At 40.8% G+C, this 17,223-nt stretch overlaps 1 long non-coding RNA gene across 5 annotated transcripts; it reads right to left on the reverse strand.

Annotated features, from left to right (window-relative positions):
* Window positions 1–276: 276 nt before the first annotated feature.
* Window positions 277–13,723, reverse strand: LOC109549641 (uncharacterized). 5 transcript variants are annotated; one of them, XR_004525418.2, is made up of 4 exons: window positions 13,396–13,723; window positions 4,956–12,946; window positions 4,579–4,682; window positions 277–3,762 (listed from the first exon to the last, which is right to left on the reverse strand). It is a non-coding gene; the product is annotated as an uncharacterized lncRNA (long non-coding RNA). The 5 variants fall into 5 exon arrangements; XR_004525419.2 differs by having other exon boundaries at window positions 4,956–11,734; window positions 12,839–13,723; XR_012330439.1 differs by lacking the exon at window positions 4,956–12,946.
* Window positions 13,724–17,223: the final 3,500 nt, after the last annotated feature.

The following is a 17,223-nucleotide window of genomic DNA, read 5'->3' on the forward strand; positions in this document are numbered from 1 at the left end:
TCAAAGTCACTTCCATAAATATTATACAACACAAGCCCAACTTATCCCCCAAACTTTCTATTCACACTTGGGATGCACCAGAGGCCATTAACCCTTGCATTCTAGAGTTAAACTGATTCCTGCAGATCAAGACTATTAGTGTTTCATTTCCATTTAAGGTAATTACTGCTAAGTTAAAATACAGTACAAGTCCCAAAGGGATTTGTTCTATGTTTAGTCATTCAGAGAATAGGAATGACTGAAATAGACTATATTTCAGTAGATGGCAAAAGTATGTTTTAATAATAGGATAACATCAATGATACATGATAATATAGGCTTATAAGTTTCAAAGAACTTTATGAATGTTTAAAATGCTTACTAATCTATTTTAGACCTATCAGATTTTCTTTTTTTCTTTTTTTCTTTTTTTTGCGGTTCGCGGGCCTCCCACTGCCGTGGCCTCTCCCGTTGCGGAGCACAGGCTCCGGACGCGCAGGCTCAGCGGCCATGGCTCACGGGCCCAGCCGCTCCGCGGCATGTGGGATCTTCCCGGACCGGGGCACGAACCCGCATCCCCTGCATCGGCAGGCGGACTCCCAACCACTGCGCCACCAGGGAAGCCCCAGATTTTCTTTTTTAATATTCTGCTTTATTACAAAGAATAAAAAGGAGAAAACTTCACATGACTTGCTCAGTGTCACATAAAACAATATTCTCTGGGTTAACAGATTAATTTACAAATCACAGAAGCACATTTTTAAAGGAAGAGAAATTAGAAGATAGTAAGAGTATTTTAAAAAAAAAGTCTGGAAGGCATCAAGTAATAAATAAGAGAGTTGGCATATTTTGAGGAAAAATTCACATTAGCAGTTAAAAATCATTCTAGTTGGGAAAGAATGTCTGGAATCTACATGTCATATCTTTTTTTTACTCCATTCATTTTAGGTTTAAATCCTAGAATAGGGTGGGAAAAGAATGCAACAAAGAGCAGTCTTTATATATCCTTGTAGAGTTTACAGCTTTAAAATCCAAAAGCTTCAAATTGCAGTTTCATCAAAATACTAGTTCCCTAGAGATGAGACCTTATTATTTGGAAAATAAATTTTTGTTTATCACCAAAAGTGAAAGAGACCTGATAAACATACATTAGAAATACCCAGAGAGGGACTTCCCTGGTGGCACAGAGGTTAGGAATCCGCCTGCCAATGCAGGGGACACGGGTTTGAGCCCAGGTCTGGGAAGATCCCACATGGCGCGGAGCAACTAAGCCCGTGCGCCACAACTACTAAGCCTGTGCTCTAGAGCCCGCGAGCCCAACTACTGAGCCCATGTGCCACAACTACTGAAGCCCACATGCCTAGAGCGCGTGCTCCACAACAAGAGAAGCCACTGCAATGAGAAGCACGGGCACCACAACGAAGAGTAGCCCCTGCTTGCCCCAACTAGAGAGAGGCCGCGTGCAGCAATGAAGACCCAACGCAGCCAAAAATAAATAAATAAATAAAATAAAATATTTAAAGCATAATTGGGAAAATAGGCAAATATACATAAAAAGAAGGAAAGAACTATGGCTGATGTTTTGATGTTTATCCTGCTAGTCTTTGCACAAATTATATTTTACCAAAATCATAATTTTATTGCATATGTATTTTTTAAATTTATTTATTTATTTTGGCTGCATTAGGTCTTCATTGCTGCACACGTGCTTTCTCTAGTTGAGGCGAGCAGGGGCTACTCTTTGTTGCGGTGCGAGGGCTTCTCATTGTGGTGGCTTCTCGTGTTGCAGAGCATGGGCTCTAGGCGCACAGGCTTCAGTAATTGTAGCACGCGGGCTCAGTAGTTGTGGCGCACGGGCTTAGTTGCTCCGCGGCATGTGGGATCTTCCCAGACCAGGGCTCGAACTCGTGTGCCCTGCATTGGCAGGCAGATTCTTAACCACCGCACCACCTGGGAAGCCCCTCGCATATGTATTTTATACCCTGATTTTTTTCACCTAACGTTTTATCGTTACCAATTCTGTACTTCATTATATATATAAAAAGATATACATTTTTTATGAATTTTAGAAATTTTAGAAATAATACACACTAATTTTGAGAGGTAAAACAAATTACAAAAGTATAAAAAGGAAAAAAGATACATCCTTCTATAAAACTTGATTCCATCCTTACCCCTAAAACACAACCAGTTTTAACACTTTACTGAACATCTTTCCTGCCTTAACAATACATAAGTACATAAACAATAATTTATTTTTCTGTTCTCTCAGTATTGAACACTTAAGAGGTTTTAGTTTTTCACATCAATAGTGAGTGTAATGTATATTCTTGCATATTAATATTCAAATATTCTCTTATTATGTTTACCAGATCGAGTCTAATATGGGGTTACTGGGTAAAAAGTTTATAATTATGACCTAAGTCCTTTATGCAGATGGTCAAAAGTCATCTCCAAAAAAGACTGCAGAGCCCATATTCCCATCAGCAGTGGCTGGAATGCTCTCCTGCTGTATCCTTAGGAAGTGTTGCCATTTGTAACCTTTGTCAATCTCGTAGGTCACAAATGAGTAGGGCCTTTTTATTTTCCCTTTTTTTGATTAACATAAAAACCTAAATTTTTATACGTTTAGGGTTAAGTATATGTTTATTAGTCACCTGTAATTTTTTGTCAATTATTTGTGACATTTGTCCTTTTTCTACTGGGTTAATATGTGTTTCTTATTGAATTATCACAAATGTGATTTTTGTTGTTAGTTCTAAAGCTATCAGCCACATGTATTGCAAAAACACTTCCCAGTTCCACATTTTCCATTTAATTTGGTTGGTAATATCTTATGACACAAAAGTACTTAATTTTCTGCAGCCAAATACACATATTTTTCCTTTGTGACTTACCCTGTATCTTTTTAGGCTTAGAGAGTCCTTTACTTAGAAAAAAATAAGCTAAATTCACCTCCATGTTCTTCTTTCCCTTATGTTTCAGCTTTAAAATGTATTTTGATATAGTATGCAAGGTGAGGTTTTTAACCCAACTTTCCTCTAAAAATCTAGTTTCCCCTTTCACATTGGTTTTTAATACTTCTGGTTCTACACACTATGTTCTAATTTAGTGTGATCTGCATTGGGGCGGCGTATCCCTTCTTGGAAAAGTCTGCTGGGGAACCACACTTTTAATTACTCAAGCTTCATAATACATTCTCACATCTGGTAGGAAGTATCACAATTCCTCTTCTTTGGCAAACATTTCTTAGCTATGCCTTCCCATTCTTAGCTCCTTTCAATATTTTCCCAAGATCTGGTACCAGTTATCCTCTGAGTTCCTTTCCGTGAGAAGAGCAGAAGACATCAAAACCCAGCGCCTAGAGGACATATTAGATTTTCCCACATACCTTGTGGCTGTAGGTAGTGTGATACCAGGGACCGCTTCTACTCTTTCAGCTTTAGAGGGGGGCTTTTTAAAGTCATAAGTCCATTTTGATGCTTCCAATTCAGTAACACCCTTTTAAACCTTGCTTCATCTAATGTAGCACTTATTACACACTTCCCCCATTTTCAGACCTACCGGTACACCGTCTTTTCACCAACCTTGGTGCACCATGCTATGTGTTTAAATGCTAGCTCCTATTTACATGGGTGTTGCACAAAATTTAGAAGAATCCATCTCTCTCTCTCTCTCTCTTTTCCTTTTGGACTCTTGCCTCCATATCCTCAAGTTGGCTCAGAGTTGACTGGTCCACAAAATCTTTCCAGGTATTTTCATCTCTTTGGAGCACATCACCCGCTATCAGGAAAGAAAAGGAAAGGAGAAGCGTGGAGGGGAGGGACGACAAAATGAGAGGAGAGAAAAGAAAAAAAAATCACTAAGGTGTAAGGCCCCTGGCCTCACTAATATTTCCCTCATATACTTATAATAAAAATGTAGGGGCTTCCCTGGTGGCGCAGTGGTTGGGAGTCCGCCTGCCGATGCAGGGGACACGGGTTCGTGCCCCGGTCCGGGAAGATCCCACATGCCGCAGAGCGGCTGGGCCCGTGAGCAATGGCCGCTGAGCCTGTGCGTCCTGAGCCTGTGCTCCGCAACAGGAGAGGCCACAACAGTGAGAGGCCCACGTACCCCAAAAAAAAAAAAAAAAAAAAAAAAAAAGTAATAAAACAGAAAAAATTTCAAGACAAAATCTTTCTCTCCTTTTTCCTAATTAGGAACCAAAATACAGACTTTGCTTTATTTTTCAATTCAAATTAATGCCACGGTTTTTATTATTGTTATTATTTATTTTTAATTAAGGGCAATTTTAGTACTAACTTCTAATATTTCAGGAGTCCCCTGGGTGGATGGATGCGTAGATAGGTATTTTATTATCTCACGATTTGACTACCCTAAATCTGCCATGCCAATCAAGCATAGTTTAAAAAACAACCAAACTGACATCAAGAATCATTAGAGAAATGTATTAATATATCAAGTTTTCAAATTCTCAGCAAGTTTTGATAGGTCTGTACAATTTTCACAATAGTATCTAGGATCTACAAAAGCAAGCACAGGAGGCTTCCATGGCATTCCAATGACAAGCCCATATTCAGATCATACTCAGATACCCACCTCCAAAGCTATCACAAGGCAGTCACACACATTTTTGGCATGAGCTCAGAGTTGTATATATCTGTACACATTTATGTGTGTTTTCACATTTTAAAAAGTTATACCTGAAATGCAAAAAAAAAAACATTTAAACACAATACATAATATATTTTGTTTAATTTGTCTTGAGACAAGTTTCACACACACGGTAGTCTAGGATCATCCTACAACTGATGAAAGTTAACCGTTTTTTAATTTCATGGGAACACTATTTTTAAACACATTTTATCTCCCAAAGTCATAACATAAATCAGTCCCAAGTGCTATGTCAGTTGCTTTAACAAAAAAACAACCACTACAACCAAAACAACTGCCTATGAGGAAAAACCACTACTCACCGTTACATCTTTACTTTGTGATTAGGGTGGGCATTCATGAGGCTCCCAATAACACCTGCATGCGTAAACCATCTTTTCCTCTGCAGCACCACCAACTTTGGGGTGATGGTCTGTGAAATCAAAGCATCCCCAAAGCGGTCCTCTCCCCCTTTTACCTTGAATTAAAGTGCAAGTTTTGACTCAAGTACTGAACACTAGACACCACATTCCAAAGGGAAATACAACGGTATAAAGCAACATTTTCAAAGGAAGCATGCCAGGAAGGTTATGTAACTCTTATAACCATTTATCCATGTCAGAGGCAAAAAGAGTTGGAGATTTTTGAAGATGAAGGTTTTTGGAGCAAGTTGCCAGCATGCTGTGTGAATCTGACCAGAAGATCTATGGGGTTGTTTGCTTACCGCAAGTGCAAGGCAAAGAGCTTCAAAGGGCTACCCAGGGATTGAAAATTGTATCCTCATTACCCTCTGAGCTTTTGAAGGTAAAGTATTTCCCTTGGACCAGATCTGAGCCATGCAAGATAGCGCTAGCTGTCTTAGATCCTGTTCAGGATCATCCGCTGGCAAGTAGGTATCAGAGCAAAAAGCAGCAAGGGGTGTACTTCAGAATGACTCCTTGAGACTGTGAATGACCAAATACAAATGCACTTCTGCAGGTCAAGGGAGCTCTGGGAAACAAAGAAGCACCTGCTAGAAGAAGGGACAGTTTTAAACACAGACCAAATGGAGAGGGCCAGTTTTAAGTACTGGATCATCAACAGTCCTTGTCAAGTAAGAACTTTCTTATCTCCCCAACCTTTTCTCTGCTATGAGCTCTAGCCCTAGAGCAGCAAGAAACTTCAGTTACCAAGATAGAGAAGAAGTAGGAGCACTTCAGAGAGAGAGAGAGAGAGAGAGAGAGAGGGAGAGAGAGAAGGAGAGGGAAAGGGAAGGAGGGAGAGGGAGAGGGGGAGAGAGAGAGAGAGAGGCGAGGACTCCCATTTCCTACAGCTCTTTGCCTTCTGCGTGCTCATGCTGGGAAAGGGAAGACATGTAACTTTCAAGCAAGATTGTGATTTTGATTGTTACAGGAACGTGGACATTACAAATGACTATGGTTCATTTTCTCATTGGAAGCAACAGGGAAGTCTTTGATTTTCAAAGTCGTGGGAATTGCTTGGATTGTCACTTGCAGGATGATCAGACCATTTTCAAAGCTGTCCCCCTTGTCTTTTTATTCCCTCCTGCCCTTGACTTTCACACACAACCTTTTTTCCTCTTCTTCATGCTACAGTTTAATAATGATAGTCACAACAACAGCCCACATTACTGAATGCTTACTCTGCGCCAGGCACTCTGCTATGTATTCTATACATACATTTCCCATTTCATCTTCATACGAATCTGTATTATTACCACCCCTATTTTACATATGAGGAGACTGAGGTTTATCCATGGTTGCAAGTAGGTAGAGGACTGGGAATTTACCCAGGTAGCCTGACTCGAAACAATGAATAACATGTATCCTCTCAGTTCAAAGGATAAAAAATACGAGGCTTGCTTTCTTTAATAAAACATATGTGGATCTCCCCCCACTTCATGAGAAAATGGGAACATTCCACTGAAGGAGAATTAGTAGAAAAGTAAACATAGCTATTTTTTGTAATCATAAAATCTGCTGATGTACACACTTATTCCAAACTCCTGGATGATATCATTATGTCAACAATCACAAAGCTTTCTCAATCTGGACATGAAATAACTGCAATCAAAACAACAATACCTAAAATTTGTAATGTTTGAGCTTGAAAACTGCCTTTTCCTCTTTTAATCTAATTTTCTTCTCACAACAATCCTGGGAGTAGGTATCATGAATACTATGTTTTCCATGAGGAGATGAAGATTAACGCTTTTAAAAACTGTGATTTGTTTAACACCAAAAATGAATACATGAGAGTCAAGACTAAAGGGAGCACAGAACAGGGACCTCCCTGGTGGTCCAGTGGGGAAGACTCGAGCTCACAATGCAGGGGGCCTGGGTTCGATCCCTGATCGGGGAACTAGATCCCGCACACCGCAACTAAGACCTGGCGCAGCCAAAATAAATAAATTAATTAAAAGGGGGAGCACATATCAAAGGGAAGTTGACATCTCAACTCATAGTTGCATCAAGATTTATATGAATCACTCTTGATCCTTATGGTTTGCATTTTTCAGTAATCAAGATGCCTCACAAATCCTCTTCCATATAATGAATCCCTCACTTCATTCCAATGAGATAATTCATGGCAACTAACTAAGCATATGGTTTTCAGATGTAGAAAGTAGGGCCTCAAGAAGTAAAGGAGCTGGCCAAGTCACTGGGATACAAGAATCTTATAGGATTCTACCAAACTGAGTTGAATTTATGTCCTAATATGGAAAGGCATGCCTTTTCTCACTAGAGAGATTCTTCTAGAACTTCAAAACCATGCCACTATATTTCACAGTAACCTAGTCATCTGGATCGCTGTTCTCTGAGAGAGCAAAGTTTCATGCAAGCAATTAGTCCTGCTAATTACATTCCAGGCTTTCTTTTTCTTTTTTGAATTCCAAAAGTTAAAGCATTCTTTTCTATGATTCATCTCCTCACAAGCAAAGACTCATAAACATGCCCACCTTCCAACCACTATATTTTTCACACTCTCAATAGCCAAAACTACTAACAATTCACTAACACAGTGGTTCTCGGACTTGAGCGTTGCTCAGAACCATCTAGATGTCTGGTTAAAACACAGACTTCCTTCCCCAGAGTCTCTGATTCAATCACATCTGGAGTGGTGCCTGACAGTGGGCACTGCTAACAGATTTCCAGGGGATGCTGCCACTGCTGGTCTGGGTACCACACTTTGGGAGAACCCCCGGATACGTATTTCTCCCAAACGTTCCCTTAAAGGGTCCCCACTGAAAACCGCTCAGCTGCTAAGGCTTCTATTTGGAGGAAAAGGAAACAGTTGTCATGACTCATGGTCTTTTTCAAGTTTTCCAGGCACAAAATTAAAAACAGAAAACGACTAGATTGAAAGCAAAATGAAAACAGCTAAACTGTCTAAATTTTGACTTACGGCATGGTTTCTGGGGTTAAGGAAAAAAACCTAATAACGACTCACGTGATCCTGAGGCTGACCACACTGAAAGCTGTCACCACTGAGGCTACCAGAAAAACCTGGAGACCAAGCCAGGCTGCTCCTGTCCTAACCCAGAATCATCTCAGACACTTGGCTTCCAAGTTGGTTTGGTTTTGTTTTTCTCTGTCAATAGTAAGTTCTTGCATACAATTCTCCAAACACATCATCAACCTATAACACTTTTCATTACTCATTTTCTTCTACACTGTCTCTACTATTCTTTTAACAGAAAAAAAATGTTAACTGTCCACAAACAGATACTGTTGGAACATCCATCAGGTAGATCAAAAATCTGAAGAGAGAAGCTGGCAAAGGAGGTTTCTTCAGCTTCCTTTATTTTTGTGATCATCATCTCTAGACAGCTCTCAGGGAGATTTTCATTCCATTTTGCATCTCTTTGGGGAAAATGAAGGCATTTTATAAAATACTTCAGTATTTTAGTTTATTTTTCAAAAGTGTGGCTAGTACTTTAAACAGCACTGTTCCATAAATAAAAACTGACAAGAAACGTTGTTATTACAAGATACAACATTTCTGCTTAGAAAGGAAGCTGTTAGTTCTACCTTTAATATAGGAATATATTGCAGGAACTACTGCCCTTTTACTCTGATCACCATGAGTCCATTAAATTTCAAACTACGGGCCAGCCAGTGAAGGATAACACTAATAAGTGATGAACCAAAGCCATCCAAATGTAGTCTTTATGTCCCAGTGCTAAGAGAAGGAAAAACATAAGGATGATGGTAAGGTCACTGAATACACAGATTTGGAAAGAAATTATCCTGTTTGAGCATGAGTCACCAAAACTACTTTCTTAGTGATAAAAGTTGCCTAAGTAACCTAGATGCCTGATTCTGCTAAGAAGTACATGGGCAGTGGGTTGGGTTTCAAACCCACTAATCATTTCCTTTACTTAATTGCTAACTGCTCTTCCCGGCTGCCGTTTGGGGCCTGAGTTTTCTGTAGTAACCCAGCAACTAGTTATTATGCTCTATTTTATCAAGGAGAACAAAACAGCAAACTCAACGTTTCCATGGATTTCCGAGGAAGAGTCGCTCTTATTTCACTCTGACTTGAGGGGCACATCATGAAACTACTGAACTAGATCTCAGTGTGACAGCATGATTATGCAAGACTTAGAGACAAAAGGATTTAACAGAGAAGAGATGAGTCAGTTAAGGGGCCCTCTGAGGGCCAGGAAGGTGCTTTATTCAATTCTGGGTCCTCAGAGCCCAGAAGAGAGCCTGGCCCCCAGGAGGACTCAAAATGCATTGACTGAACAGGGTCACTGCTTCTCTTAAGAATATTCCAATCTATTAAGTAATAGCACTGCTGCTGAGTTGGGATTTCATCAGGCTGTTATGTCTTCATGCATCCTTTTCCCCATCTATCTACAACGGGGCTGTGATATTGGTTGCTCTTGCCCTTGTACTCATATGAAGCACTTTACCAATGCTCTTTTTTAACAGAGAGCTGGGACAAGGGAGCATTTCTTGGAAAAATCTGAGATGAAACGGCAATGAGATTAGTATTGGGCAAGAAATGTTTAAACCTGGGTAGTAAGGTCAAATGTGTTATCAGTAACATTGCCTGAGTTTGGCTTCAAGAATCTTGGTGGTCGGATAGCTCACTAAACCTCTCATTTCTAAACCACACTCACTCACTCACACATTCACTAAACCACACGTCTCTCATTATTCTTGGACTATGTAATATCAGTATTCCAGATGTTAACAAATCTCTCTAAAATTCAAACTCATAGAGAGTAAGTACGGGGAGAAGTTGTTCTTACTTATAGAGGCAATGTGTTCCAAAAATGTGGTCAGTTTCTTTCTTTTCCACTAGCAAGTGTGGGTAAAGGATTGTTATTCATTTAATTGCATGCAGGGATGATACGTCATAACCATCAAATCATTCTGATGGGCTGAGTCAGAATTAAGAAATGAGATCTCCACAGAAAAGCCCCAAAATGCCCATGGACGTCTTGATGATTCATGAAGGGCACCATATTCTCTGAATCATAAGGGGTCTTGTGGCTCTATCAGAACAGGGGGGGGAAAAAGTCCAAAGAGATAGACAAGACACCATGGTTAGAATTCCAGAGAGCTGGGGATGTCACCAGCAGCAGTACAAAAAATACCACAGCATGGGAAATACCGCACTACAGTGGAGTTTGGAGTGTGGGACCTACAGCCAGAAGTCCTGGGTTCAAATCCCAGGTCTGCCACTTCCTGGCTGTGTGAGCCTGAGCAAGTTACTTAACTGTTCTGTGCCTCAGTTTCTTCATATGTCTAGTAGGGTTGTTGTGAGGATTAAATAACTTAACACATGGCAAACAGCAGGCAGTCAATATACATAGGCTATCATTACGATTACCATGAGCTTTCCTATCTGGGCCACACGCTAATTTAAGGAACAACATCAAAGTTATGCCTGGTTATCATTATCATTGTTTAGAGTTCACTAATCAAGGACTGTGAAAACCAGCCCAAAGTCAGCACAAGGAAAACCCTGATTAGACATGCGAATAGCACTGCACTGTATTCTGTGCACACATGTCCAACCCCCCGAAGCTCTCGAGATGACCGATAAATAAATCACAATCTTGTTTAGAACAGTTTTTCATAATTTATGATATGAAAAGTATATTTAATCTATATTAAGCTCAAACCCCATATTTTTGCGGTTATTCCATATAGCCATACGAGTCCCATTAGAAGGCATATTTCTAGTACTTAGCTAATCAGAATCACAAAGCCTTACTCAATATTTTAGGAACCATTGCAGCAGAATCACGGAGAGGGCTGCCAATCCCTTTATTCTGCTACAGTTGACTCAGAATGGTCTTTCTTAACTTACTTCCCATTCCAATGAAATTTCTTAATCCTTTTGCCTTGCTTAGTTTTATCCTCATGCCATTTTATAGGTCCTTTCATTGGCCACATAGCTCCATTTAGGGCTACTCTGATTTATAAGTTCACTTTTTTCCCTAACACTTTGTCTTGTTTTTTGTAATTAGGAGAACATGGTTTCACATCTTTTGTATTGGACTTTTTTTCCCTCAGCATGTCTTTGATTTCCATCTCTAACCCCTACAAATCACCTTGATCTCTGTCAGCATATACACAGAGACCAAAGTTTGATGGGGTATATTTTCAACTCTGAGTTTATCAAATACAGTCAAAATTAAATTTAATATTCAAGATTCTGAAGAACATCATTTCACTGGCTAAATGAATGTGATACAGCAGAGCTAAAGCTTCTCCAGACTTGTGGAAAGATTGGTCGATTCATTCGTCAGTTTTGAGGTAAGTGGGATGGGGTTCCTTTATTTTTCCCAAATATAAAGAAAAGAGATTATGGCTATAAGATAATCAATATCCCTTTCCCAACTTCACAGGTTACCATAAAGAAACCAAATATTATTTTTTAAAAATTCTTCAGTTCTTTCAAAGAAAAGTATGCTATTAAACAAAGTTATTATAATTAGACCCATTACCAAAATATCTTCTGGAAAAAAAAAAAGTCTGCCCCTTGGGAACTTGATGACCTCCTCAAAATAAGCTGAATAGATTCCCAGGATGCCAAAGCACTTGGCAAATTTTCTGGCACTGGCATGACTTTCTTCTCTATCCTGAAAATGGTAAAAACAACATTATAGGACACAGGGCAAAACCTGCTTGTTTTCTTAAGGTCTCACTAGGCTAGTAACTGAACGGTGACGGTACCACTTAGCTCTCTTTCAAATAAGGTCTGGTTTTTATAACTGGACTGCTTTTGTCTTGCTTTTTGGATCTAGTGAACCAGTAATGACAATGTAGCTTCACGTCTTTGTCTAACATGGACTCGAACTGGTTTCTTTTTTGCACTAAGTTTTTCCCTCAGTATATTAATTAATATTCCCTGTTCCTCCTACATCTTCACCACCCTCTCTTTCCTTAGTCAGAGACAGTACCTTAGACTTTGATGAAAAGATAAATTATATATATGCTAATCTAAAGTTCTAGAGATGACAGATGAATACATTACAATATTGTTTCAGAACAAATTTTCATAATTTGTGATATGAAAAAAGTATATTTAATCTATATTAAGCTCAAATTCCATAATATTGTTGAAGCAGATGTAGTTTTATGGGAAACTATCATCTGCTTTCCCCACAAAGAAAATTCTAGAAGTTTGTCTTTAAGCTTCTTTTTCTCTGAATTTTTTTTTTTTGAGACACAAAAATGATGGGCATGTAAGTGTTCCGTGTCTCTGAACTTTTCAAAACTGTTTTAGAGGATACTGAGAAAGCCCCTGATTTTGCACCAACTGGGGAAAACCAGACCAACGCCTGCAAATCGCATATGGAACAATCTAAAGCAATCCATATTAATTTATGTGAACAGACTGGAATGCTGTAGGGAGTAAAACTGCAAGACCCCTTGGGTTTATACCCCACCTTCTTCATGAGGTTTTGCTCTATATAGACTAGAGGAGGGAAGATACTTCCAGGGAAATGGATCTGAGTGAATTATCTTTCATCTCAGATTAATTTTCCACCAAGAAACAATTGTTTTCCACCTGTGAGGATTCCATTCTCTTAGTCTGTCCGGGAAGCTCAGAGCCCTCGACTTGTTCCTCCCCTCTCCAACTTCAGGCTTGGCTTACGCCCACCAGTGTGTCTGACTTTGAATCAAAACCTCTTTCTCTTAATAACTGCATGCTTAAGACTCCCGAAAGATCAGGCTTTTACCGTTCACGTGATCTACTGCAAACAGCTCTCAGATGGGTCTCCCCAATTCATCCTCCACAACAGGCCAAAACAATCTTCCTGAAACACGGCCACAAGCACGTCTTTCTCCTAGTCAAAAATCACAGTGAATTCCCACTGCCCACCACATTAATTATAAACTCCTCTCCTTGGCATTTAGTCCTCCAACGCATGATCCCATATTAGCTTTCCATTCCCTTTCTCCCCTACAACTGCTCCATAATCAGCCACACTGGGATTCTTACTATTACCTACATGTCCCTAGAAGTCGGACACACGCAATTTTTGCTTATACTGTTTCATCAACTTTGAGCATCGTTTCTCTAGGATAAGCTGTAGAAATCATACTCATTGCTCAAATACCACCTTCTCTGCATACATTTTCTGATCTCCCCCAAATGCACATGATCATTTCTCCATCTAAACCCTTCAGCGCACTCACTCACCAGACTCTGCTATGTATCACAGCTCTTTTATGTGGTTCCTAATTTTTTCAAGGCTGTGAGCTCCCCAGAGGCATGAAAAGTTTCTTAACTTACCTGAGTATACTAAGAAGTGCTGCAGGCAGTGCAGAAAACGAGTTCCCCTGCCTGATGAACGGAATGTGAGGAAAGATGTGAGGGCGGGGGAAATGTGGCGTGTTCATGGAATAGAAAAGAACTTAGGGCCCCACTGAAATTGCTGTCTTGGTGGGAGCAGTGGGAACTCAGGATGGATGGGAACATCCTTAGCCTAGCTTTCAAAGGCCACTGTCAAACTATGAGCCTCAACTTCCGCTGAAGCAAAATTTCTACTTGTAATTGTACTAACTGCAATTCTTTGGTTTGTTCCTTTACTTAAGTATTGTCTCTCTGTACCACACATACGTACACATGGACTCAGCTCTACGTCCCAAGAGCACATGGATTATACCTGCCTTGTTCACGTTCCCTGCTGTCTAGCAGGATGCCTGGAACATGGTAAATATTCAATACATGTGTTTTGAGTCAGTTACTAAAAGCTGTGGATCATAATACCCTTTAAAGATTAGAGGACGTCATGTTTAAAATGACTAGCACACTGCTTGAACATAATAGACACTAGTAAATATTAGTCTCCTCTTTCTTCCCTCCCTCCCTTTATGAACTGCAAACGCACTAATTCATACATTCAACAAATGCACCAGGCTTCTCTGCAGGCACTGGAGATAGGCCAGTGAACAAAAGAGAGAAAAGTCTCTACCCTCCTGGAACTTAACCTTCTCACAAGGGAATGAGTGATTCACTTTGGATCTTTAGGGAGTCTCAAGCATGCAGTTGTTAAGAAAAAGAGGTTTTGGTTCAAAGTCAGACACACTGGTGGGGGTAAGCAGAGCCTGGAAGAAGGGAAGCCAATTGCAGTACTGCTGGGATGAGGTAAAAAAATGGCTTGGATGTGAGTCACAGCAGCATAACAGGAGTGTGTGCAGAAAGCAACGGACAGGACACACACGGGATCTGAGCCATCGAAGGGTAAGGAGGTGGCAAGGATGATGAAAGTTTCCAATCTTGTTAGTTTGCTATGTTGCCTTAAATAGACAGGGGAGTTCTGAAGGGGAAGCTCCTGTGGGTGGTGGGGTTTAGGGTGTGAGATGAGCTAAGTCCAACCTTGGATATAACGCCTTTCAAGAGACTGAAAGGAGTCCAGGTGAAAATATTTCACTCTCGAAGTAAGGATTTAGAGTCAGGTAAAAACCAAACTCCCTTCTTATCTATTATGAATCACACTGTTTGAATAACATAAAACATGATATTCTATCCCCAAATTCCTTTAGGAATCTGCTCCTTCACAACACCATCGGGAAGGTATCCTCCCTCTGCAGCTCCTGAAACACAGTATGCCCCTAAATGATATTTGTGAATTAAACTGCTTAATAGCAAGCAAAATTTTATCAAGACAAAGAGAAAAGAAACGTGCATTTGGAATCAGAAAGGGCTCCATTCAAATGCTTCCACCCTTCCTGCCTCCACTGCTACTTATATGACCATGGGCAGGTTTTTGGCCTGCTTCTTAGTTGCCTAGTGTTTAAAATGGATGATCTCATCTATCCCGCAGGATGCTAGGAGAGCATTAGGTTAAACTAAACACATACAAGTTTCCTGTCCTCCAGCAGACACAGAAGTTAAAGCACTTCTATTATTGATTATTATTATTATCTTTAATACTATGCCCTTTAGATTTTGCCATGATTTTCACCCTCTCACTTTATCCACCTTCTCACTGCTGACATTCCGTCCAGGCGATCCAGCTAGAAGCTGTCCTCTTGGCATGACCTCCTGCCAACCAGCTCTCCTAAAGCCTCCACAGGCCACTAAGCTCCTCTCCGCATGGCTGGCTGGTCCGTCAGTTCAAATCGCCTGATTCAACTGACATGACCACAGCTTGCAAATTCCAAAATCACTGTTAGTACTTCAGATTTGGTAATGTTTACGCCTGGCCTACACACTGTACCACTGTGTCCTTATTTATATACAACTTGCAGTAGGCAGTGTTTGAAGATGCTTCAGGGTCCAGCGTTCGAAAACACTCTGGAAATAGGTTTTCACATCAATCAAAAAATAAATATGAAAACCGAGAAATCTATGTCTACGTACTGTTTACTTCCAAAAGGTAGCTAAGAACATGGGGGCACAGATAGAGAAGGATTAGTTATCATGCTCAAGGATGTTAGTTCAGACATATTGATTTCCTTCATCGATGACTAGCCCTCCTTGGTTGAGGCACTGTCCTGGTTGGTGTATACTTTACCTCAGAATCAAATGAATTCTTTCCAAAATCTCATGCATTCTATATGAATGAGTAATAGTGTTTTTGTAACCTTCGCTTTTCTACACTCTACAGTCCACCCCAAGCTATGGCAATTTCTAATAGGAAGGACACATCGGATACTGTGTCTGTGTGTGCGTGTGTGTGTGCGTGTGTGTGTGTGTGTGTGCACGTGGTGTATAGCAAGTATTACAGATTGAATGTTTGTGACCCCTAAAATTTATATGTTGTAGCCCTAATCTGCGGCTGTTCAGAGGTGGGGTCTTAGGAAGGTAATTAGATTTAGATGAGGTCATGAGGGTGGGGCCCCTAAGATGGGATTAGTGTCCTCATAAGAAAAGGAAGAGACCAGAACATGCACTCCTTCTGCCACGTGCGGACACAGCAAGAAGGTGGCCATCTGCAAACCAGCAAGCAGACCCTCATCAGACACCAAATCAGCTGGCACCTTGATCTTGGACTTCCTGCCTCAAGAGCTGGGAGAAATAAACATTTGTTGCTTAAGCCCTCCAGTCTATGGTATTTTGTTATAGCAGCCTAGGCTGACTAGGAAGGACAGCAAGTGAACATATCACAGTCCTGAGAATACAGATCGGGGACAGGTTAGAAAGGAGGAGGGATACCCCCAGATGATGATGAGGGCCAGCATCCATCCCAGAGGAAGTCGCCACAGGCCTGAGGAATTTGCTGTGGTCACCAACAGGGCACCCTGCCACACCGCACCAGAGCCTTGCCCTCATTTTCCGTAGTGAGTCAGTCAGCAAGAGTCCTCTGACAGCACCAGCTTGTTGCCCTGGGATCAGCATTTTAGGTGGGCGTAAGGTCCACCCTCCCTTCCCCCCAGAGGGAGATGGCTTTTTCTCCTCCTAAGGGTTCCAGGCAAACTCACAATGGTGACATTTGTTGAGCAGTGGCTTGAATAAAGGGCGCTCTGAGAGCAAGACGGTAACATGGAGCATAAGCTGGTCTGCCAGGGCACCACGCCCCAGGAATGCTCGGGAGGGACCCGCAGCCTCCCAGGGAAGGAGAGAATTAAGGAAGTCCACAGCAGGGGAGCTGTACCGCAAGGGGTCCTGCAGTTTTCGACCTTGGCAGCCCCATTTGCCAGAACTAACTGAAATGCAGTAAACAAAATATTGCCTAAAAGAGGCTTGTACAAAGAAGCTGGAATAAACCCTTCATTTGGTTCTAAACTACTTTTCTTAAATGCCAGGTAACTTCCAGCACCCCCCTTCCAAAACACAAAACAAAAGCGGAAGAATTTTTACTTCCCCCTTACCCTCCCACCCCCATTCACTATAGAATCAAGATGCTTTTATTTTTACAGTGGTTTTGGGGCTAATCCTCTCAATACTCCTTCGGTCTTGTAAATACAAAAGAAAACACAAACCTCTGATTTTTACATTGCTACAGATATCACTAAAAGACTGGCTTGGATTGGCTCTCTTCGTCTCCCTTTGGGGGTAACCACACTGTTACTAATATCGCAACAAAAACCCTGTTGAGTGATTTACCTGGAAGGTTTTGGTGTGAGAATCTGAACACTCTTTTGGTGCCCTAGACCAAAAGTTTTTTGCTCTGTA

This window comes from Tursiops truncatus, chromosome 2, assembly GCF_011762595.2.
Source record: "Tursiops truncatus isolate mTurTru1 chromosome 2, mTurTru1.mat.Y, whole genome shotgun sequence".
NCBI classification, from domain to species: domain Eukaryota; kingdom Metazoa; phylum Chordata; class Mammalia; order Artiodactyla; family Delphinidae; genus Tursiops; species Tursiops truncatus.